Source organism: Salminus brasiliensis, chromosome 9 (genome assembly GCF_030463535.1).
Source record: "Salminus brasiliensis chromosome 9, fSalBra1.hap2, whole genome shotgun sequence".
Lineage (NCBI taxonomy): Eukaryota > Metazoa > Chordata > Actinopteri > Characiformes > Bryconidae > Salminus > Salminus brasiliensis.
The window spans coordinates 10,503,622-10,525,023 of record NC_132886.1 but is presented as its reverse complement, the minus strand read 5'-3'; the positions used below and the strand labels follow the sequence as shown (position 1 = coordinate 10,525,023).

The window sequence follows — 21,402 nt, the reverse complement described above, 5'->3', positions numbered from 1 at the left end:
ATTATTACTTTTGTCAGATTTAAGTTATTTCTGTGACCATGGTGAGTTTTTATTTGATTAACCAAGGGGTACCAACAATTTTGTCCACGTGTGTATAATTTCAATATCAGTTCAGTACTCACTGGGCAGTCTAAAGGTGCAAGGAATGTTTATATAGTCACTGTAAAGTAAAATGCAAAATATGTCATTCTCGCCCAAAATATTATACATTTCTTCACATTAAGACATAATATTAATTTATAAATGGTAGTTTTTATTTCGTATCACCTAATAGGTTCATGTTATTGGTAGTTTAGTAGAGTTATGTTTAGGGGTTTCTGAAATTGCCAACCTTTGCTTTCTTTTGTTTCAAAACTAAAATAAACTTAGATAAAGTTGCATAACTGGTCTGAACCATCCTAAACATTTACAATTTACAAAATTATACTTATAAATAAAAAGGTTGATTTTGCCTAAAAATCAAACAATATATATCCCTCTGTCTCATTCTGTCAGATTCAGTGTGGCTTCCTTAGTGTGACTGTAATGAGTACAATTGTGCCAAAGAATTACAACAGTGACAATAACCACAAGAATAACAATAATTAAAATTACCACATTAATTTTAACAACAGTAGACACAACAGTAGTGGTATATAAAGATGATTTAAAGACAAATTTACAAAAAATATACTTATGAATGGATGAGTTGAGGCGATTCATTGAAACAATAAAACAGTGTAGAAGTTAGTTTAGGTTGAGGAAATCAGACTGGTTGACTAAATGACCACGTAAAAAAGAAAGCATCATCTTCTTTCTGTTGCTCTTTCTCACACTGGTCCAGAAGAGACGAACAAGCTGTGAAACAAATTCGTTTAGAAGTCAACAGACAACCTCGTGTCGCTTTCCCTGTAGAAATAATCATTCTCCTTTCTACACAGCTGGCACTAAAACCATTAAACATGACATGAGCTTTACAAACGAAGCAAATCTAACGATGCTGTCTAAGATCAGACGCACTGGTGAAGAGTTTAGCATGGCGGAACTAGAAACATGCGACTGATTTCCCGGGGACTGTTTTAAGAGACGGCTTTCAGGTTTCTGATTTTACCACGTCAACATGAAAATAAAGCATTCGTATATTTTTCACACATCCAGAAATAAACACACAGGAGACAGCATGTGATATTCTACCCAGTGCTGAATTTGTACTGAAACTCTCCTTAAACTGAAACCGTTTAAAAACGGGACATTTGGTTATCAGCGCAAAGTATTCTGGGATGTGACAACATTTAAATATGTAAAAAACGTTTTTTCTCTTTTTATTGCAAATTAGTTTTATAAAGAGAAGGATAATGAAGCAAAACACGTTTATATACAGAATAACGTCTATGAAATGCTGACCCACAAGATTTTTCTTCTGGTCGCATTTAAATATAATATCAATTTATAATCGGTAGCTTTTAATTTTCCAGTCTATGATATTTTTGATCTTTACGCGTTCCTGGGGCGTTTTTACTGCTTCAACTTTCTCTACGCGTGTCTCAACGTATAATCGCTCAGTCCACCGTCTCCGTGCGTTGGCGTTATTTAAGGTAGTGGAGCAGCGAGCGCCGAGAGAAGTTAAGACTATACTTTCAGGGATCATTTCTATAGTTCCTAACTTGGAAGTGTGATTAGAAAGTGTTACGTCTCCCTAACCACGATGACGAGTAGCGATGCACTCTTCTGAGCGCGAATCGGGTATCGGCTTGTGATCTTCATCAAAGGCCTTTATCATTGATGACCGTTCTCTGCTCTTTATAGAGTATGGGAGGATGAGTGCATGTTCAGAGTGGTTAGTCTTATAATTACTGGTGAACTAAAAGAAGATGAAACTTGCTTTTTTTTAAGTCATTTTGGTTTGTCTTTTTCATGTTCTAAGCAAGTAATACATCTATATCTGATGATGGTCTGATTTATTGTCTTTGTTTATAGATGTTTAAATGAGTTTACAAGGCTGTTTACTGCTGAGTTACTTAAAAGCAATATATTACAAAAGTCCTTGAGTTTGAAAAATTCAAGCAAAATGGGACAAATATTGCTCTGAATTTAAGTGGTTTCTATGTGATCTCATCCCACAAACATCCCGAAAACCTGTGGACGTGGAGTCAATGTTGAAACGACGCTCATGTTTGATTTCAATATCAGTTCAATGTGTTGTCTTTCCTCTCTCTCTTAAGAGCAACGTGCATGAAACATGGAGGAGGCTCTGTTATGTTCTGGGGCTGCTTTGCTGCATCTGGCACAGGGTGTCTTGAATCTGTGCAGGGTACAATGAAATCTCAAGACTATCAAGACTATCAAGGAGAGAAATGTGCTGCCCAGTGTCAGAAGGCTTACTCTCAGTCGCAGGGCATGGGTCTTGCAACGGGATAATGACCCAAAACGAACAGCTAAAAACACAAGAATGGCTGAAAGGAAAACATGAAATGGCCTTCTATGAGCCCTGACCTAAATCCTATTGAGCATCTTTGGAAGGAGCTGAAACATGCCATCTGGAAAAGACACCCTTCAAACCTGACACAACTGGAGCAGTTTGCTCATGAGGAGTGGGCCAAAATACCTGCTGAGTGGTGCAGAAGTCTCATTGACAGTTACAGGAATCGTTTGATTGCAGTGACTACCTCAAAAGGTTGTGCAACAAAATATTTAGTTAAGGGTACCATCAATTTTTTTTATCCAGACCTGTTTTATGAGTTTATTATTTTTTTTATAATTCTGATGAAGCATGGTTGAAAAGCAATGTCAGATTTTCATTTGTTCATTTTCATAGAATTTCTATTTATTATTACTTTTGTCAGATTTAAGTTATTTCTGTGACCATGGTGAGTTTTTATTTCATTAACCAAGGGGTACCAACAATTTTGTCCACGTGTGTATAATTTCAATATCAGTTCAGTACTCACTGGGCAGTCTAAAGGTGCAAGGAATGTTTATATAGTCACTGTAAAGTAAAATGCAAAATATGTCATTCTCGCCCAAAATATTATACATTTCTTCACATTAAGACATAATATTAATTTATAAATGGTAGTTTTTATTTCGTATCACCTAATAGGTTCATGTTATTGGTAGTTTAGTAGAGTTATGTTTAGGGGTTTCTGAAATTGCCAACCTTTGCTTTCTTTTGTTTCAAAACTAAAATAAACTTAGATAAAGTTGCATAACCGGTCTGAACCATCCTAAACATTTACAATTTACAAAATTATACTTATAAATAAAAAGGTTGATTTTGCCTAAAAATCAAACAATATATATCCCTCTGTCTCATTCTGTCAGATTCAGTGTGGCTTCCTTAGTGTGACTGTAATGAGTACAATTGTGCCAAAGAATTACAACAGTGACAATAACCACAAGAATAACAATAATTAAAATTACCACATTAATTTTAACAACAGTAGACACAACAATAGTGGTATATAAAGATGATTTAAAGACAAATTTACAAAAAATATACTTAAGAATGGATGAGTTGAGGCGATTCATTGAAACAATAAAACCGTGTAGAAGTTAGTTTAGGTTGAGGAAATCAGACTGGTTGACTAAATGACCACGAAAAAAAGAAAGCATCATCTTCTTTCTGTTGCTCTTTCTCACACTGGTCCAGAAGAGACGAACAAGCTGTGAAACAAATTCGTTTAGAAGTCAACAGACAACCTCGTGTCGCTTTCCCTGTAAAATAATCATTCTCCTTTCTACACAGCTGGCACTAAAACCATTAAACATGACATGAGCTTTACAAACGAAGCAAATCTAACGATGCTGTTTAACAGACGCACTGGTGAAGAGTTTAGCATTGCGGAACTAGAAACATGCGACTGATTTCCCGGGGACTGTTTTAAGAGACGACTTTCAGGTTTCTGATTTTACCACGTCAACATGAAAATAAAGCATTCGTATATTTTTCACACATCCAGAAATAAACACACAGGAGACAGCATGTGATATTCTACCCAGTGCTGAATTTGTACTGAAACTCTCCTTAAACAGAAACCGTTTAAAAACGGGACATTTGGTTATCAGCGCAAAGTATTCTGGGATGTGACAACATTTAAATATGTAAAAAACGTTTTTTCTCTTTTTATTGCAAATTAGTTTTATAAAGAGAAGGATAATGAAGCAAAACACGTTTATATACAGAATAACGTCTATGAAATGCTGACCCACAAGATTTTTCTTCTGGTCGCATTTAAATATAATATCAATTTATAATCGGTAGCTTTTAATTTTCCAGTCTATGATAATTTTGATCTTTACGCGTTCCTGGGGCGTTTTTACTGCTTCAACTTTCTCTACGCGTGTCTCAACGTATAATCGCTCAGTCCACCGTCTCCGTGCGTTGGCGTTATTTAAGGTAGTGGAGCAGCGAGCGCCGAGAGAAGTCAAGACTATACTTTCAGGGATCATTTCTATAGTTCCTAACTTGGAAGTGTGATTAGAAAGTGTTACGTCTCCCTAACCACGATGACGAGTAGCGATGCACCCTTCTGAGCGCGAATCGGGTATCGGCTTGTGATATTCATCAAAAGCCTTTATCATTGATGACCGTTGTCTGCTCTTTATAGAATATGGGAGGAAGAGTGCATGTTCAGAGTGGTTACCATTATAATTTCTGGTAAACTAAAAAAAAGATGAAACTTGCTTTTTTTTTTAAGTCATTTTGGTTTGTCTTTCTCATGTTCTAAGCAAGTAATACATCTATATCTGATAATGGTCTGATTTATTGTCTTTGTTTATAGATGTTTAAATGAGTTTACAAGGCTGCTTACTGCTGAGTTACTTAAAAGCAATATATTACAAAAGTCCTTAAGTTTGAAACATTCAAGCAAAATGGGACAAATATTGCTCTGAATTTAAGTGGTTTCCATGTGATCTCATCCCACAAACATCCCGAAAACCTGTGGACGTCGAGTCAATGTTGAAACGACGCTCATGTTTGATTTCAATATCAGTTCAATGTGTTGTCTTTCCTCTCTCTCTTAAGAGCAACGTGCATGAAACATGGAGGAGGCTCTGTTATGTTCTGGGGCTGCTTTGCTGCATCTGGCACAGGGTGTCTTGAATCTGTGCAGGGTACAATGAAATCTCAAGACTATCAAGGGATTCTAGAGAGAAATGTGCTGCCCAGTGTCAGAAGGCTTACTCTCAGTCGCAGGGCATGGGTCTTGCAACGGGATAATGACCCAAAACGAACAGCTAAAAACACAAGAATGGCTGAAAGGAAAACATGAAATGGCCTTCTATGAGCCCTGACCTAAATCCTATTGAGCATCTTTGGAAGGAGCTGAAACATGCCATCTGGAAAAGACACCCTTCAAACCTGACACAACTGGAGCAGTTTGCTCATGAGGAGTGGGCCAAAATACCTGCTGAGTGGTGCAGAAGTCTCATTGACAGTTACAGGAATCGTTTGATTGCAGTGACTACCTCAAAAGGTTGTGCAACAAAATATTTAGTTAAGGGTACCATCAATTTTTTTTATCCAGACCTGTTTTATGAGTTTATTATTTTTTTTATAATTCTGATGAAGCATGGTTGAAAAGCAATGTCAGATTTTCATTTGTTCATTTTCATAGAATTTCTATTTATTATTACTTTTGTCAGATTTAAGTTATTTCTGTGACCATGGTGAGTTTTTATTTCATTAACCAAGGGGTACCAACAATTTTGTCCACGTGTGTATAATTTCAATATCAGTTCAGTACTCACTGGGCAGTCTAAAGGTGCAAGGAATGTTTATATAGTCACTGTAAAGTAAAATGCAAAATATGTCATTCTCGCCCAAAATATTATACATTTCTTCACATTAAGACATAATATTAATTTATAAATGGTAGTTTTTATTTCGTATCACCTAATAGGTTCATGTTATTGGTAGTTTAGTAGAGTTATGTTTAGGGGTTTCTGAAATTGCCAACCTTTGCTTTCTTTTGTTTCAAAACTAAAATAAACTTAGATAAAGTTGCATAACTGGTCTGAACCATCCTAAACATTTACAATTTACAAAATTATACTTATAAATAAAAAGGTTGATTTTGCCTAAAAATCAAACAATATATATCCCTCTGTCTCATTCTGTCAGATTCAGTGTGGCTTCCTTAGTGTGACTGTAATGAGTACAATTGTGCCAAAGAATTACAACAGTGACAATAACCACAAGAATAACAATAATTAAAATTACCACATTAATTTTAACAACAGTAGACACAACAATAGTGGTATATAAAGATGATTTAAAGACAAATTTACAAAAAATATACTTAAGAATGGATGAGTTGAGGCGATTCATTGAAACAATAAAACCGTGTAGAAGTTAGTTTAGGTTGAGGAAATCAGACTGGTTGACTAAATGACCACGAAAAAAAGAAAGCATCATCTTCTTTCTGTTGCTCTTTCTCACACTGGTCCAGAAGAGACGAACAAGCTGTGAAACAAATTCGTTTAGAAGTCAACAGACAACCTCGTGTCGCTTTCCCTGTAAAATAATCATTCTCCTTTCTACACAGCTGGCACTAAAACCATTAAACATGACATGAGCTTTACAAACGAAGCAAATCTAACGATGCTGTTTAACAGACGCACTGGTGAAGAGTTTAGCATTGCGGAACTAGAAACATGCGACTGATTTCCCGGGGACTGTTTTAAGAGACGGCTTTCAGGTTTCTGATTTTACCACGTCAACATGAAAATAAAGCATTCGTATATTTTTCACACATCCAGAAATAAACACACAGGAGACAGCATGTGATATTCTACCCAGTGCTGAATTTGTACTGAAACTCTCCTTAAACTGAAACCGTTTAAAAACGGGACATTTGGTTATCAGCGCAAAGTATTCTGGGATGTGACAACATTTAAATATGTAAAAAACGTTTTTTCTCTTTTTATTGCAAATTAGTTTTATAAAGAGAAGGATAATGAAGCAAAACACGTTTATATACAGAATAACGTCTATGAAATGCTGACCCACAAGATTTTTCTTCTGGTCGCATTTAAATATAATATCAATTTATAATCGGTAGCTTTTAATTTTCCAGTCTATGATATTTTTGATCTTTACGCGTTCCTGGGGCGTTTTTACTGCTTCAACTTTCTCTACGCGTGTCTCAACGTATAATCGCTCAGTCCACCGTCTCCGTGCGTTGGCGTTATTTAAGGTAGTGGAGCAGCGAGCGCCGAGAGAAGTCAAGACTATACTTTCAGGGATCATTTCTATAGTTCCTAACTTGGAAGTGTGATTAGAAAGTGTTACGTCTCCCTAACCACGATGACGAGTAGCGATGCGCTCTTCTGAGCGCGAATCGGGTATCGGCTTGTGATCTTCATCAAAGGCCTTTATCATTGATGACCGTTCTCTGCTCTTTATAGAGTATGGGAGGAAGAGAGCATGTTCAGAGTGGTTAGCATTATAATTTCTGGTGAACTAAAAGAAGATGAAACTTGCTTTTTTTTTGAGTCATTTTGGTTTGACTTATTCATGTTCTAAGCAAGTAATACATCTATATCTGATGATGGTCTGATTTATTGTCTTTGTTTATAGATGTTTAAATGAGTTTACAAGGCTGTTTACTGCTGAGTTACTTAAAAGCAATATATTACAAAAGTCCTTAAGTTTGAAAAATTCAAGCAAAATGGGACAAATATTGCTCTGAATTTAAGTGGTTTCCATGTGATCTCATCCCACAAACATCCCGAAAACCTGTGGACGTCGAGTCAATGTTGAAACGACGCTCATGTTTGATTTCAATATCAGTTCAATGTGTTGTCTTTCCTCTCTCTCTTAAGAGCAACGTGCATGAAACATGGAGGAGGCTCTGTTATGTTCTGGGGCTGCTTTGCTGCATCTGGCACAGGGTGTCTTGAATCTGTGCAGGGTACAATGAAATCTCAAGACTATCAAGGGATTCTAGAGAGAAATGTGCTGCCCAGTGTCAGAAGGCTTACTCTCAGTCGCAGGGCATGGGTCTTGCAACGGGATAATGACCCAAAACGAACAGCTAAAAACACAAGAATGGCTGAAAGGAAAACATGAAATGGCCTTCTATGAGCCCTGACCTAAATCCTATTGGGCATCTTTGGAAGGAGCTGAAACATGCCATCTGGAAAAGACACCCTTCAAACCTGACACAACTGGAGCAGTTTGCTCATGAGGAGTGGGCCAAAATACCTGCTGAGTGGTGCAGAAGTCTCATTGACAGTTACAGGAATCGTTTGATTGCAGTGACTACCTCAAAAGGTTGTGCAACAAAATATTTAGTTAAAGGTACCATCAATTTTTTTTATCCAGACCTGTTTTATGAGTTTATTATTTTTTTTATAATTCTGATGAAGCATGGTTGAAAAGCAATGACAGATTTTCATTTGTTCATTTTCATAGAATTTCTATTTATTATTACTTTTGTCAGATTTAAGTTATTTCTGTGACCATGGTGAGTTTTTATTTCATTAACCAAGGGGTACCAACAATTTTGTCCACGTGTGTATAATTTCAATATCAGTTCAGTACTCACTGGGCAGTCTAAAGGTGCAAGGAATGTTTATATAGTCACTGTAAAGTAAAATGCAAAATATGTCATTCTCGCCCAAAATATTATACATTTCTTCACATTAAGACATAATATTAATTTATAAATGGTAGTTTTTATTTCGTATCACCTAATAGGTTCATGTTATTGGTAGTTTAGTAGAGTTATGTTTAGGGGTTTCTGAAATTGCCAACCTTTGCTTTCTTTTGTTTCAAAACTAAAATAAACTTAGATAAAGTTGCATAACTGGTCTGAACCATCCTAAACATTTACAATTTACAAAATTATACTTATAAATAAAAAGGTTGATTTTGCCTAAAAATCAAACAATATATATCCCTCTGTCTCATTCTGTCAGATTCAGTGTGGCTTCCTTAGTGTGACTGTAATGAGTACAATTGTGCCAAAGAATTACAACAGTGACAATAACCACAAGAATAACAATAATTAAAATTACCACATTAATTTTAACAACAGTAGACACAACAATAGTGGTATATAAAGATGATTTAAAGACAAATTTACAAAAAATATACTTATGAATGGATGAGTTGAGGCGATTCATTGAAACAATAAAACCGTGTAGAAGTTAGTTTAGGTTGAGGAAATCAGACTGGTTGACTAAATGACCACGAAAAAAAGAAAGCATCATCTTCTTTCTGTTGCTCTTTCTCACACTGGTCCAGAAGAGACGAACAAGCTGTGAAACAAATTCGTTTAGAAGTCAACAGACAACCTCGTGTCGCTTTCCCTGTAGAAATAATCATTCTCCTTTCTACACAGCTGGCACTAAAACCATTAAACATGACATGAGCTTTACAAACGAAGCAAATCTAACGATGCTGTCTAAGATCAGACGCACTGGTGAAGAGTTTAGCATGGCGGAACTAGAAACATGCGACTGATTTCCCGGGGACTGTTTTAAGAGACGGCTTTCAGGTTTCTGATTTTACCACGTCAACATGAAAATAAAGCATTCGTATATTTTTCACACATCCAGAAATAAACACACAGGAGACAGCATGTGATATTCTACCCAGTGCTGAATTTGTACTGAAACTCTCCTTAAACTGAAACCGTTTAAAAACGGGACATTTGGTTATCAGCGCAAAGTATTCTGGGATGTGACAACATTTAAATATGTAAAAAACGTTTTTTCTCTTTTTATTGCAAATTAGTTTTATAAAGAGAAGGATAATGAAGCAAAACACGTTTATATACAGAATAACGTCTATGAAATGCTGACCCACAAGATTTTTCTTCTGGTCGCATTTAAATATAATATCAATTTATAATCGGTAGCTTTTAATTTTCCAGTCTATGATATTTTTGATCTTTACGCGTTCCTGGGGCGTTTTTACTGCTTCAACTTTCTCTACGCGTGTCTCAACGTATAATCGCTCAGTCCACCGTCTCCGTGCGTTGGCGTTATTTAAGGTAGTGGAGCAGCGAGCGCCGAGAGAAGTTAAGACTATACTTTCAGGGATCATTTCTATAGTTCCTAACTTGGAAGTGTGATTAGAAAGTGTTACGTCTCCCTAACCACGATGACGAGTAGCGATGCGCTCTTCTGAGCGCGAATCGGGTATCGGCTTGTGATCTTCATCAAAGGCCTTTATCATTGATGACCGTTCTCTGCTCTTTATAGAGTATGGGAGGAAGAGAGCATGTTCAGAGTGGTTAGCATTATAATTTCTGGTGAACTAAAAGAAGATGAAACTTGCTTTTTTTTTGAGTCATTTTGGTTTGACTTATTCATGTTCTAAGCAAGTAATACATCTATATCTGATGATGGTCTGATTTATTGTCTTTGTTTATAGATGTTTAAATGAGTTTACAAGGCTGTTTACTGCTGAGTTACTTAAAAGCAATATATTACAAAAGTCCTTAAGTTTGAAAAATTCAAGCAAAATGGGACAAATATTGCTCTGAATTTAAGTGGTTTCCATGTGATCTCATCCCACAAACATCCCGAAAACCTGTGGACGTCGAGTCAATGTTGAAACGACGCTCATGTTTGATTTCAATATCAGTTCAATGTGTTGTCTTTCCTCTCTCTCTTAAGAGCAACGTGCATGAAACATGGAGGAGGCTCTGTTATGTTCTGGGGCTGCTTTGCTGCATCTGGCACAGGGTGTCTTGAATCTGTGCAGGGTACAATGAAATCTCAAGACTATCAAGACTATCAAGGAGAGAAATGTGCTGCCCAGTGTCAGAAGGCTTACTCTCAGTCGCAGGGCATGGGTCTTGCAACGGGATAATGACCCAAAACGAACAGCTAAAAACACAAGAATGGCTGAAAGGAAAACATGAAATGGCCTTCTATGAGCCCTGACCTAAATCCTATTGAGCATCTTTGGAAGGAGCTGAAACATGCCATCTGGAAAAGACACCCTTCAAACCTGACACAACTGGAGCAGTTTGCTCATGAGGAGTGGGCCAAAATACCTGCTGAGTGGTGCAGAAGTCTCATTGACAGTTACAGGAATCGTTTGATTGCAGTGACTACCTCAAAAGGTTGTGCAACAAAATATTTAGTTAAGGGTACCATCAATTTTTTTTATCCAGACCTGTTTTATGAGTTTATTATTTTTTTTATAATTCTGATGAAGCATGGTTGAAAAGCAATGTCAGATTTTCATTTGTTCATTTTCATAGAATTTCTATTTATTATTACTTTTGTCAGATTTAAGTTATTTCTGTGACCATGGTGAGTTTTTATTTCATTAACCAAGGGGTACCAACAATTTTGTCCACGTGTGTATAATTTCAATATCAGTTCAGTACTCACTGGGCAGTCTAAAGGTGCAAGGAATGTTTATATAGTCACTGTAAAGTAAAATGCAAAATATGTCATTCTCGCCCAAAATATTATACATTTCTTCACATTAAGACATAATATTAATTTATAAATGGTAGTTTTTATTTCGTATCACCTAATAGGTTCATGTTATTGGTAGTTTAGTAGAGTTATGTTTAGGGGTTTCTGAAATTGCCAACCTTTGCTTTCTTTTGTTTCAAAACTAAAATAAACTTAGATAAAGTTGCATAACCGGTCTGAACCATCCTAAACATTTACAATTTACAAAATTATACTTATAAATAAAAAGGTTGATTTTGCCTAAAAATCAAACAATATATATCCCTCTGTCTCATTCTGTCAGATTCAGTGTGGCTTCCTTAGTGTGACTGTAATGAGTACAATTGTGCCAAAGAATTACAACAGTGACAATAACCACAAGAATAACAATAATTAAAATTACCACATTAATTTTAACAACAGTAGACACAACAATAGTGGTATATAAAGATGATTTAAAGACAAATTTACAAAAAATATACTTAAGAATGGATGAGTTGAGGCGATTCATTGAAACAATAAAACCGTGTAGAAGTTAGTTTAGGTTGAGGAAATCAGACTGGTTGACTAAATGACCACGAAAAAAAGAAAGCATCATCTTCTTTCTGTTGCTCTTTCTCACACTGGTCCAGAAGAGACGAACAAGCTGTGAAACAAATTCGTTTAGAAGTCAACAGACAACCTCGTGTCGCTTTCCCTGTAAAATAATCATTCTCCTTTCTACACAGCTGGCACTAAAACCATTAAACATGACATGAGCTTTACAAACGAAGCAAATCTAACGATGCTGTTTAACAGACGCACTGGTGAAGAGTTTAGCATTGCGGAACTAGAAACATGCGACTGATTTCCCGGGGACTGTTTTAAGAGACGACTTTCAGGTTTCTGATTTTACCACGTCAACATGAAAATAAAGCATTCGTATATTTTTCACACATCCAGAAATAAACACACAGGAGACAGCATGTGATATTCTACCCAGTGCTGAATTTGTACTGAAACTCTCCTTAAACAGAAACCGTTTAAAAACGGGACATTTGGTTATCAGCGCAAAGTATTCTGGGATGTGACAACATTTAAATATGTAAAAAACGTTTTTTCTCTTTTTATTGCAAATTAGTTTTATAAAGAGAAGGATAATGAAGCAAAACACGTTTATATACAGAATAACGTCTATGAAATGCTGACCCACAAGATTTTTCTTCTGGTCGCATTTAAATATAATATCAATTTATAATCGGTAGCTTTTAATTTTCCAGTCTATGATAATTTTGATCTTTACGCGTTCCTGGGGCGTTTTTACTGCTTCAACTTTCTCTACGCGTGTCTCAACGTATAATCGCTCAGTCCACCGTCTCCGTGCGTTGGCGTTATTTAAGGTAGTGGAGCAGCGAGCGCCGAGAGAAGTCAAGACTATACTTTCAGGGATCATTTCTATAGTTCCTAACTTGGAAGTGTGATTAGAAAGTGTTACGTCTCCCTAACCACGATGACGAGTAGCGATGCACCCTTCTGAGCGCGAATCGGGTATCGGCTTGTGATATTCATCAAAAGCCTTTATCATTGATGACCGTTGTCTGCTCTTTATAGAATATGGGAGGAAGAGTGCATGTTCAGAGTGGTTACCATTATAATTTCTGGTAAACTAAAAAAAAGATGAAACTTGCTTTTTTTTTTAAGTCATTTTGGTTTGTCTTTCTCATGTTCTAAGCAAGTAATACATCTATATCTGATAATGGTCTGATTTATTGTCTTTGTTTATAGATGTTTAAATGAGTTTACAAGGCTGCTTACTGCTGAGTTACTTAAAAGCAATATATTACAAAAGTCCTTAAGTTTGAAACATTCAAGCAAAATGGGACAAATATTGCTCTGAATTTAAGTGGTTTCCATGTGATCTCATCCCACAAACATCCCGAAAACCTGTGGACGTCGAGTCAATGTTGAAACGACGCTCATGTTTGATTTCAATATCAGTTCAATGTGTTGTCTTTCCTCTCTCTCTTAAGAGCAACGTGCATGAAACATGGAGGAGGCTCTGTTATGTTCTGGGGCTGCTTTGCTGCATCTGGCACAGGGTGTCTTGAATCTGTGCAGGGTACAATGAAATCTCAAGACTATCAAGGGATTCTAGAGAGAAATGTGCTGCCCAGTGTCAGAAGGCTTACTCTCAGTCGCAGGGCATGGGTCTTGCAACGGGATAATGACCCAAAACGAACAGCTAAAAACACAAGAATGGCTGAAAGGAAAACATGAAATGGCCTTCTATGAGCCCTGACCTAAATCCTATTGAGCATCTTTGGAAGGAGCTGAAACATGCCATCTGGAAAAGACACCCTTCAAACCTGACACAACTGGAGCAGTTTGCTCATGAGGAGTGGGCCAAAATACCTGCTGAGTGGTGCAGAAGTCTCATTGACAGTTACAGGAATCGTTTGATTGCAGTGACTACCTCAAAAGGTTGTGCAACAAAATATTTAGTTAAGGGTACCATCAATTTTTTTTATCCAGACCTGTTTTATGAGTTTATTATTTTTTTTATAATTCTGATGAAGCATGGTTGAAAAGCAATGTCAGATTTTCATTTGTTCATTTTCATAGAATTTCTATTTATTATTACTTTTGTCAGATTTAAGTTATTTCTGTGACCATGGTGAGTTTTTATTTCATTAACCAAGGGGTACCAACAATTTTGTCCACGTGTGTATAATTTCAATATCAGTTCAGTACTCACTGGGCAGTCTAAAGGTGCAAGGAATGTTTATATAGTCACTGTAAAGTAAAATGCAAAATATGTCATTCTCGCCCAAAATATTATACATTTCTTCACATTAAGACATAATATTAATTTATAAATGGTAGTTTTTATTTCGTATCACCTAATAGGTTCATGTTATTGGTAGTTTAGTAGAGTTATGTTTAGGGGTTTCTGAAATTGCCAACCTTTGCTTTCTTTTGTTTCAAAACTAAAATAAACTTAGATAAAGTTGCATAACTGGTCTGAACCATCCTAAACATTTACAATTTACAAAATTATACTTATAAATAAAAAGGTTGATTTTGCCTAAAAATCAAACAATATATATCCCTCTGTCTCATTCTGTCAGATTCAGTGTGGCTTCCTTAGTGTGACTGTAATGAGTACAATTGTGCCAAAGAATTACAACAGTGACAATAACCACAAGAATAACAATAATTAAAATTACCACATTAATTTTAACAACAGTAGACACAACAATAGTGGTATATAAAGATGATTTAAAGACAAATTTACAAAAAATATACTTAAGAATGGATGAGTTGAGGCGATTCATTGAAACAATAAAACCGTGTAGAAGTTAGTTTAGGTTGAGGAAATCAGACTGGTTGACTAAATGACCACGAAAAAAAGAAAGCATCATCTTCTTTCTGTTGCTCTTTCTCACACTGGTCCAGAAGAGACGAACAAGCTGTGAAACAAATTCGTTTAGAAGTCAACAGACAACCTCGTGTCGCTTTCCCTGTAAAATAATCATTCTCCTTTCTACACAGCTGGCACTAAAACCATTAAACATGTGTAACCAGTGCAGCCTTTGCCTGGCTACGAGTGTCTGGTGAGCCCTGTCAGCCACCGTAGTCAAGGTGATGCGCTGTTTTCCCCCTCCCCTTACGGAAGCGCCAGGTGGATACAATCGGGGTGAGCATTAGCTTTAGCATATATACATACGGCGGTGCTGGGTGTATGGAGAGCTTCATTCTGCTAGGGTCTGTTGTGACTTCGGCGACGGTCATCAGACGGTGTGTTGGCGTGCCGGTCTATGCAAGCTTCCCCCTCTTCTGAGTCTGTGGTGCATTAGCACAGAGCTCTCGGAAACAGCTTCAACACTGTAGCCATTTGTTGTGGATTCACTGCGCTTTTACCGCTCCTGTAAGCAGGTTGTGCTGAGACAGCGTCTAACAGTAGGTGTAATGTGGATTGGTGCAACAGCTAACTGGGTGTGAGCTTGTGCATAGCAGCAGCTAAAGCGTTCTGTGGGAGCGTCGCCATTGACCAGTCCAGGTGGCGCCGGACTATTGGAACGTGCAGACCTGAAAGCAACTACTCGTCATCTCTTGTTTTAATAATAAATGTTTAATACCTACATGGTGAAATTGGAGCCGCTGCTGTTTTGCTGGGTTTGTTACTTTTGTTTGGTTGGTTTTGTTTTTTTTCTATTTTGTTTCCTAGTTTTATTTTGATTTGCCTTTGTTTATTATTTTGTTTGATTACTTTGCTGCTTGGTTGTTTTGTTCTATTTGAATGGATTTTGTTATTTTTGCATTTAATGATTTGGTTATCAATTGATGGCTTTATGCTGTGCATTTTTGGTTAATTGATTTACCGTTTCATTTCATTTGGCAGCAGTTCTTGGTTTATCGTGTGGAATATTTTAAAGAATTATTTTTTTTGTTTGTTTATTATTATTATTATTATTATTATTATTGGTTATTTGTGGGAGATCATTCTGGCTGTGGGGAGTCCTCTGGTTCCAGTGATCAGAGCCATTGTGGATTCTAATTGTGTCTCTTCTTCTTATAGGACATCTGGATGCTCCTTTCCTGTCTGTTCACTCGTGGTTTGGCACCTTACTTGCGGTGGTGTGAGTTCACGTGCACTGCACTTTTGTGTGTGTGTGTGTGTGTGTGTGTGTGTGTGTGTATTGGAGACTTTAGAATGCAGACAGGGCTAGGCCACCTGTAATTGGACGCCCACAGCCGATATCCCAGTTCTTTGGAGCTCCTGTAATTTTGTTATTATATTCTTTGTTTATTTTTCTTATTGTGTTTGTTGTTAATTTTAAATAATATTAATAAATGAGTGATTTTATACATGGTGGTGAATAAACCTTTCTAATTACCTCAATCCATGTCTCTGAATATTGTTCAGGCTTACCTGTGTGTCTAGGTGCTTTTAAGATTTATAGAATATTTCCTGGGGTGAAATTCCCCAGGTGGCGTAGTCGGGTGTTGCTATACTACCACAGGTCACATTTGTGGCGTTAGTCGGCAGGATTGAATTACAGAGACGTGTCTTTGAGGTTTTTGGTTGGATTTATTCTTGTCTTCCCAGTCTTTTTTTTTACTAGAAGTTTTTTTTTGGCCATTTAAGCGAAACAGCAGTTGGCTCATCAGGGTTTAGTGTGCATTTGGGTGCTGGTGTGGAGTACTGAAGGGAATTTTTTTTTTGTCTCTCCCCCTTTCCCTATTCTAATTATGGCAAGTGAGCTCCAAGAGCTGAGAGATCTTGTGCGCCAACTTAAGGCAGACAATGAGCGTCTTTTACAAGAACAAGCTGCAGTGCAGTCAGGGGAAGGACCCAGTAATGCTAGTTCAGACCCTCTAGAACCAGTAGGTATTCGTGCACCTCCTGAAAGGTTGCTATATATCCCTCGTGAACGGAAGTGTCCCATGTTTAGAGGCAGGACCGGGATCAGTATTGAGGAGTGGGTTGATGAGGTACATGCCAGCATTCGTGCTCGTCATTTAGGGCCCCTTGACCAGGCTTATTTTATGTTGGACCATTTGGAGGGTGAAGCCAAAGATGAAATAAAGTATAGACCAAGAGTAGAAAGGGAAGATCCATGTAAGATTTTATCTATCCTTAGAGAGTTGTATGGGTGTTCTAAATCATATGTTGCTTTGCAGGAGAGCTTCTTTAGTCGTAAGCAGTTGGATGGAGAGTCTTTGCAAGAATATTCACATGCCCTTTTAGCTTTAATGGATAGAATTCAGAACTGTGCTCCTAACATGGTGCCCGATGCTGATGTGCTGGTGCGTGACCAGTTTGTGGAACATGTCAATGATTCTGCTCTTTGCAGGGAGTTGAAGCGGCTAGTCCGGCTGACGCCAACACTTTCCATGTTGCAGGTGCGCACCGAGGCCATCCGGTGGGAGCAGGAGGGTAGGCCGAGTGATAATAGTAGAGGTAGGAGTTACTCCGTCCCTTCTATGTGTGCATTACAACTGTCTAGACAGTCACCTGGCCCTCAACCTTCTTTAGCCCACCCTAGCTCATCAGAAATGGCAGAATTAAAGGCGATGCTTGTTAAACAGCAAGAACAGATAAACCAGTTGACACAGAGTATTGCTAGTCTACAAGTTCCCGTTCACTCTTCTAGGTCTATACGGTCCAATGTAATTTGTAGGCGTTGCCAGCAATCTGGGCATTATGCTCGAGAGTGTGATAATGAGCGAGCTTCTGGGCGCCCTGGTGGTGTAATGCGTCAGCCCCGTGGTACTTCTTATTCTCAGCCAGCGGAAAACTAGCTCCCTCCAGTGTGCAGAGCCACACATTGGGAGGGGACCAAATAGGCTCTATGCTACCTAGTTCAGTGAGGCATTCTCAGGTAACCTCTTTAATAGGCCAGTGTCCAAAAGTAGCAGTTCGGTTGGGGGGTGTAGTAGTTGATTGTTTGCTAGACACTGGGTCGATGGTGTCTACTATCACGGAAAGCTTCTTTCAGCAGCATCTTCAGGGTAAACTGCAGTCTTGTCGGTGGCTACAGTTGCGTGCTGCTAATGGGTTGGATATTCCCTATGTGGGTTATGTGGAGTTGCAGGTTGAGGTGCTGGGCAAACTTATCCTAGACCGTGGTTGGTTGGTTGTAAAGGATTCCCCAGGGTCTGCTGGTTCAGTGCCAGGTGTTCTGGGCATGAATGTCATTCGTGAGTGTTATCACGAATTGTTTGGCCAGCATGGCTCCTCATTATTCAGTCAACCTCCAGTAGTACATGCTTCACCACCTTGGCAACAGGCTCTGCAATACTGCCATCAGACCTCTGGTAGGTCCTTTATAGCACCAGCCAGAGTAGCAAGAGTGAGGGGCCGCAGGCCTATATTCATTCCAGCAGGCACTCTGAAAATGGTTGCTGCTACATGTTGTAGCCAGCTAGGTGAGGCCCCTGAAGGTGTTTTGTTTGAACCTTTTAATAATTCTTCTTCTTTACCAGATGGCCTGTTGATCTCTACCTCCTTGGTTAAGGTAGCTCGGGGGACAGTATATGTTCCAGTGGTGAATGTGGGGCAGGCGAGGGTAGCTTTGCATCCCCGTTGTCCTTTGGGCTTGCTGTCCCAAGCCCAAGTTGTGAGTTTGCCTGCTGGAGTCACTGAAGTGGTGAGGGAAGTCCCTGCTGTGGTAGCCCTAGCCCAGGCTCAGGTAGCCCAAGTCAGCCCTATTTTAGAGCAGATTGAGGGTCTAGATTTGTCCAGTCTTTCTTCTGAAGAGCAGATTCGGGTGAAGTCGCTGCTGCAGAAGTATGCTTCTGTATTCTCTGCATTTGAGGGGGATCTTGGTTGCACTGGGCTAATTTCTCATGACATCCCTTTGCTTGATGATGCACCAGTGAGGCAACGTTATCGGCGCATTCCTCCATCTGACTATGATGCAGTGAAGGCGCACATTAGACAGTTGCTTGATAGCCGTGTTATTCGGGAAAGTTGTAGTCCCTATGCCTCACCCATTGTATTGGTAAAGAAGAAAAATGGCAATCTCCGTATGTGTGTCGACTACCGTCAGCTTAATAATAAAACCAGGAAGGATGCATTTCCCCTTCCTCGTATTGAGGAAACTTTGGATGCTTTGTCAGGGGCTCAGTGGTTTACCACTATGGATTTGGCCAGCGGGTATAATCAGATTTCGGTTACTGAGCAGGACCGTCCCAAAACAGCCTTTTGTACCCCCTTTGGTCTTTTCGAGTTCAATCGTATGCCGTTTGGTTTGTGTAATGCCCCAAGTACGTTCCAGAGGCTCATGGAAAGAATGTTTGGTGACCAGAATTGTCAGTCCCTGCTGTTGTACTTGGATGATATTATCGTTTTTTCTTCTGACATCGACCAGCATGTGGGACGCTTGGAGCTTGTGCTGAGTCGACTGCAGCAAGAGGGCTTGAAGGCAAATCTGGAGAAATGTTGTTTCTTTCAACAACAAGTCCGGTACTTGGGCCACCTTGTATCAAACCAGGGTGTGTCTACAGACCCTGAAAAGGTATCCGCTGTGGCTAATTGGCCACGTCCGACTTCAGTCCCTGAGTTGCGTTCCTTTCTTGGTTTTGCTAGTTATTATCGGCGGTTTATTCAAGGGTTCTCGAAATTGGCTGGCCCATTGCACCATCTAGTAGCTGAGGTGGGTGGGACAAAGACTCGGAGAGGCCAAGGGCCGCGTCTAGTAGATGTTTGGTCCCAAGCATGTGAGTCTAGCTTTCAGGAGCTGAAGTCAAAATTGGTTAATGCTCCCACTCTGGCTTTTGCTAACTTCTCCCTTCCTTTTATTTTAGAAGTTGATGCTAGTCATCAGGGGTTGGGAGCAGTATTATCTCAGGAGCAGGATGGTCGAGTTCGTCCAATTGCCTATGCTAGCCGTAGCCTTAACCCCAATGAGAAAATGTACAGTTCGATGAAGCTTGAGTTCCTGGGTCTGAAGTGGGCCATGACCGAAAAGTTTAGGGAATACCTTTGGGGCCAGCAGTGTGTGGTGTGGACAGATAATAATCCGTTGAGCCATTTGGATACTGCCAAGTTGGGTGCCACCGAGCAACGGTGGGTGGCTCAGTTGTCTGCATTCCATTATACTGTTCGGTATCGGCCAGGGCGAACAAATAAAAATGCAGACTCATTATCTCGGCAGTGTTCATCGGCTCTAGCGTTGCCGTTGGAACCAGCCATGGGAGGGTCATGCTTACCCTTGACCCTTCAACAGCAGGCCATGGGGAGATGTGAGGCACAACTGGTGGCTCAATATTCAATTTTTGCCTTTCCCTCTCGTACCCCTGCTGATTTGAAGCAACTACAAGAAGCTGATTCGGGTATTGGTGCATTTCTCCCGTTCTGGCAGGAGCAGAGGTTGCCCAGTCGATTAGTCCGGGAAGGGTTACCAGCTCGAACGCAAGGTTTTTTGCGTCAGTGGGAGAGAATAGTTGCTGTTGATGGACTGTTGCATCGTAGGATCCTCAAACCAGAAGGGGGAGAAGAGGTTTTTCAGCTGTTACTTCCTGAGAGTCTGCAGGAGGAGGTTTTACATCAACTCCATGATAATCTTGGCCACCAAGGTGTAGAGCGTACCACCAGATTGGTAAGAGAAAGATGTTACTGGCCAGGGATGGCTAGTGATATTAAACTATGGTGTCAGAAATGTGAGAGATGTACTCTTGCCAAACCCCCACAAGTGAGGCCCCGGGCTCCTTTAGGGCACCTGTTGGCTTCAAGGCCAAATGAGGTTGTGGCCATTGACTTCTCTTTCCTAGAGCCTGCTAGGGATGGCACTGAACAGGTGTTGGTGTTAACTGATGTTTTCTCCAAGTTTACTCTAGTTGTACCTACACGTGATCAGAGGGCTTCTACCGTGGCAAGTGTGCTGATTAAAGACTGGTTTTATCGGTATGGGGTTCCAGCCCGGTTGCATTCGGACTGTGGTCGGAGTTTTGAGAGTGCTCTTGTGCACCAACTTTGTGATCTTTACGGGGTCCAGAAGACTCACACTACCCCCTACCACCCCCAAGGTAATGGCCAATGCGAGAGGTTTAACCGCACTATGCATAACCTGTTACGTACCTTGTCCCATGAGCAGAAAACCCGCTGGCCTGATTATTTGCCTCAGCTTGTGTTCAGTTATAACTCTGCTGTTCATCAGTCTACAGGAGAATCTCCTCATTTTCTGATGTTTGGACAGGAACCCCAGCTCCCAGTAGATTTTCTGCTAGGTAGAGTGGAGACAGTAGAGGGTGGAGGAATCTGTGACTGGGTTCAGGAGCATCAGCGGCGCCTTCAAGTGGCTTTTGAGGGGGCTAGGGAGAGACTGCAAGCTGCAGCCCAACGCAGGAAGGAACGTTATGACCAGTTCGTGAAGCCTAACCCATTGGAAGTGGGACAGTTGGTTTATTTGCGGGACAACTCGGTGCGAGGGCGTAATAAGATCCAGGATGCTTGGAGTGCAGTTGTCCATAAGGTAGTGAGGGCACCGGAACCTGGTGGAGTGGTATATT

General features: G+C 39.4%; 5 non-coding genes across 5 annotated transcripts; all 5 read left to right on the top strand.

The window, feature by feature from the left end:
• Window positions 1-1,604: 1,604 nt before the first annotated feature.
• Window positions 1,605-1,818, top strand: LOC140563234 (small nucleolar RNA U3). The gene has a single exon (XR_011980453.1). It is a non-coding gene; the product is annotated as a small nucleolar RNA U3 (small nucleolar RNA).
• A 2,587-nt stretch (window positions 1,819-4,405) lies between these two features.
• LOC140563245 (small nucleolar RNA U3) lies at window positions 4,406-4,619 on the top strand. Its single transcript, XR_011980464.1, has one exon. It is a non-coding gene; the product is annotated as a small nucleolar RNA U3 (small nucleolar RNA).
• A 2,589-nt stretch (window positions 4,620-7,208) lies between these two features.
• Window positions 7,209-7,422, top strand: LOC140563223 (small nucleolar RNA U3). The gene has a single exon (XR_011980442.1). It is a non-coding gene; the product is annotated as a small nucleolar RNA U3 (small nucleolar RNA).
• A 2,591-nt stretch (window positions 7,423-10,013) lies between these two features.
• LOC140563222 (small nucleolar RNA U3) lies at window positions 10,014-10,227 on the top strand. The gene has a single exon (XR_011980441.1). It is a non-coding gene; the product is annotated as a small nucleolar RNA U3 (small nucleolar RNA).
• Window positions 10,228-12,815: 2,588 nt separating this feature from the next.
• LOC140563244 (small nucleolar RNA U3) lies at window positions 12,816-13,029 on the top strand. The gene has a single exon (XR_011980463.1). It is a non-coding gene; the product is annotated as a small nucleolar RNA U3 (small nucleolar RNA).
• Window positions 13,030-21,402: the final 8,373 nt, after the last annotated feature.